Here is a 4,228-nt window from a genome sequence, read left to right as displayed (position 1 = left end):
TTTTCTTCTTGGCTGTTATTTCTCCTACAATTGCTAACGATATTTACAGTTCTTATGCCCCCAAATCCCTAGAAGAAGTAGTTGGTAGGACAATGCCCTAATTTGGCCACTAACATCAGAACTGCACTTTTACCCAGGTACTGTACGCAAGGTCAGACATAAATCCAGCAGTCACACAAAGGCAGCTATATGTGTATTTGTCTTTGTGTTTCATGGTTGTATTTCTAAGTTATTCACACAATCACATTTTGAGGAACAGTTCCCACTTCTGGTGTTTTGTGTTTCCCAAAATGAAAAGGAGCACGCTCAAAAACAGTATACTGCCATGGGTAGATGGTACTTAGATTGTAAGCTCTTCGGGACAGGGACTCCTTCTCTTTTTGTTTTACGCCTGAAGCGCTTATTTCAATTATGTGTTATAAAATTATGTCACGTGTTACTGCTTTAAAGTGCTATGTACCTGGATGGCGCTATATAAATAGAGATACATGGGCACAAAACAACACTGATAGGTATCGGGTAATAAATAAAAAATTTTTTAAGCACTAGCATAGATTCCATGAGAGATATATATATATATATATATATATATATATATATATATATATATATATATATATATATATATATATATCTCTCATGGAATCTATGCTAGTGCTTATTTTTTTTTTATATATATGTATGTTACACACAGTTGTGTGAAAAAGAAAGTACACCCTCTTTGAATTCTATGGTTTTACATATCAGGACATAATAACAATCATCTGTTCCTTAGCAGGTCTTAAAATTAGGTAAATTTCAACCTCAGATGAACAACAACACATGACATATTACACCGTGTCATGATTTATTTAACAAACATAAATCCAAAGAAGAAAAAATGGATGACACAGCAAAGGCCCTGCAATCCTGCAATCCCCTGAAGCTAAAGTCCAACTCATGCAAAACCGCAGCAGAAAGAACGATGATGTGGGCAAAACAAAGATTTTTTGAGAAAGCTAATAAGCCTGATTCAATGCTGGCGTATCGCCTAAGACATAAACAACCACAGTCAAATATTCACAAAATTCAAACCAATTTGGGGAATTTGACGTCTAACACGGTTAAAATTGCTAAAGAATTTCACTCTTTCTATAGTAAGCTATATAATGGTAAAAAAAGCAACTAAAACCCAGAACTATGTAAAAGGACTGGAAAAATATTTATCTGAGGCAGAGTTACCCACTATTCCCAAGCACAAGCAAGACAGCCTAAACAAATTAATTACGCCAGAAGAGATAGCAGAGGCGATTAGCTCCCTGAAGCCAAATAAATTCCCAGGTCCAGATGGGTTTTCAAATGTATATTTCTAAAAATGTGCCCAACTTCTTATTCCCCATCTATGAAAGTTATTTAACTCTATACTAGACGTACAGATTTCCCTAATACGATGTTACATGCCCATATATGCCTCATTCCTAAGGCGGTAAAGACCCTGCATGTTACGCTAGCTACAGGCCAATATCACTGATAAATGTAGATCTGAAGATCTTCTCAAAAATTCTTGCCAACTGACTTAATAGAATATTACTCTGTCTGATCCACCTGGACCAAGTGGGCTTTGTCCTGGGGAGACAGGCGGCCGACAATATGAGAAGAACGATCGACCTGATAGCTCACGCCAAACAGACAAATATTCAGTCCCTGGTACTATCTTTAGATGCGGAGAAGGCGTTCGATCATCTGGACTGGGAATATATGGGAAATTGGTTTCAGGGACCGGTTTTTCCGATTCATTATGGCTCTCTATATGTCTCCTTCGGCCAGGGTATTATGCTCAGGAACAGCCTCAGAGGTATTTTCAATCAAAAGAGGAACCAGACAAGGATGCCCACTATCCCCTCTGTTGTTCGTCCTCTCCCTCGAACCGATGGCTAGCCATATCAGAAATAATCCTAACATAGAGGGTATCCCAGCTCGAGGCAAAAATACAAAATAGCTCTGTTAGCGGATGACGCACGCATGATACTGGCTAAACCACTTATATCACTCCCGTATCTGTTCCAGGAACTCGGGATCTCTAGTAGACTTTCAGGATTTAAAATCAATGGCAATAAATCCGTCACTAAATATTAATCTGTCTAAATCAACAGTCAAATTAATCTCAGTAAACTTTGATTTTAAATGGTGCAGTAAAGCTCTGAAATATCTATGCATCTTTCTGACAATCTATTATTTATCTCAGTACAACGCCAACTTCCTAGGCCTTCTCGGGTCTCTCAAGGATGACCTGGTTAGTTGGTCCAATCATAATATTTCCTGGAACGGCAGAATAAACGCAATCAGAATGAATCTTCTCCCTAGAGTTTTATATCTGTTCCTCACTCTCCCCATCCCGGTCCCACAACGAGAACTTCAAGAGTTACAATCCTATATAAAATCCTTAATTTGGAATGATAAGAGCCCTAGAGTGGCCAGGACCATCCTCAGCCAACCTAGACTGAAAAGAGGACTATCTTTACCATGCTAATCTCATACTATAAAGCAGCTCAATTTAGCCAGATACTAACATGGCACTCAGATATAGGAGGTAAGAGATGGGTGGAACTGGAGGCAGATCTGTTGGCCCCCTTGGAATTAAAATCAATTCTGTGGTCCCCTAAGGCTTCCCAAAAACAAGCAAGTGGTTGTTTACCCTGGATATCTCACAACTTGAGTTTGTGGAACAAAAATAAAAATGTATTCTAAGCTTAGCCATGATAGATCAGGGACGACACCATTATTTTTTAACCCAGAGTTTTACCCAGGCTTGATTGGGTCAGCTTTTGAAACATGGAGATTAAGGGGGATCCACAGAATAGTGGATGTTATGGACATAGACAAGTCCAGGGTCCTTTCCTTCACCATCCTCAGGGACCAGTACGATCTCCCAAGTGGCGAAATGTTCAGGGGTTTGACATCCTTCGAGATACTGTGCCGCAAAGCTCTAACCCAAAGAAGGTCGATATCAACAATTTATTCCTCAATTTTTCTCCCTTCTCTGGAAAAATAATTCCCTTTTATAGCACAGTGGGAAAGGGATGTAAGTCGAAATTTGGAACCAGAAATATGGGAGGGAATATTTGAAGCAGCGGCCACAAGCTCTATACAGTATGTACTCAGATAAAAGAAAATGCCTATAAAGTTTTATATAGGTGGTACCTAACCCCAGAACGTCTAGCTAAAATATATCTGGGTACATCCCCTATGTGTCCTAAGGGTTGTTGCCAACGTGCCCCGTTTATTCATGTGTGGTGGTTGTGCCCTGGGGTGACGGAGCTTTTGAGAAGGGTACACAGGCTGACGCAGAGAGTTATGGGTTTTGACTTTCGACCCATGGGTATGTCTCCTAAACAAACCTCAAGAGAACATGGATAGATACCAAAATAAACTTATTAGCCATATAATGACAGCAACATGCTGTGCCATAGCAGTGACATGGATGAGTCTGCGCCTGTCAGTTCTCAACCAGATAAGAAAAAGAATATGGTACTCTCTCAAAATGCAGAGACTTATTGGGATTCTGAGGGACTCCTGCTCAAAGTTTCAGAAGGTATGGCAGCCATGGCTGATTCATGAAATCCTCAACACACAAGTTCACCCACCCATAGATCAGTCCAATATCCTCCAATGAGACCCTCTCTGTTTTCAAGGCTACTAGAGGGACAGCCAACCCCAAAAATATAAGACACAGAGGGGTGTGAATAGAATTGATCTGATTAGAAGCTGAAATATATATATGTGTGTATATTTAGGTATTTTTGCCAGTGGTCATGTATTGTGCATTCTTACTATATGAAATGTGCTCGCGAGGAATGTTGCACCATTCCACCCCCCCCCCCCACTCCTCTCTCTTTGATTTCTGTATTCCCCCTCCCCCCCACAACTGTTGGAAAGACTTAATAAAACTTAAGTACAAAAAAAAAAATGTCTAAACCAATATCTGATATCAAAATATATGACCACGTTATCCCAATAGCTTTAACTAACCCCGCCACTACTTTGTTCAGCCTTTTCCTGCAATGCTCTAAAAAGGCTTTAAACTTTTCTGAACCAACCAAACTAACCGTGGCACCAATTCTGACCACACTAAAATTGCCTTAGTTAATGCAATTGCAACTTGTGACAATTTCCTTTTCGTTACAGCGCATGAATATATCACATCTGGCGAACCCAAACCTATTCTTGTTCAGCACATCTCTGTCAAAGT

This window comes from Ascaphus truei, chromosome 8 (assembly GCF_040206685.1).
Source record: "Ascaphus truei isolate aAscTru1 chromosome 8, aAscTru1.hap1, whole genome shotgun sequence".
In the NCBI taxonomy this organism is placed as follows: Eukaryota; Metazoa; Chordata; class Amphibia; order Anura; family Ascaphidae; genus Ascaphus; species Ascaphus truei.
This window is presented reverse-complemented; position numbering follows the sequence as displayed.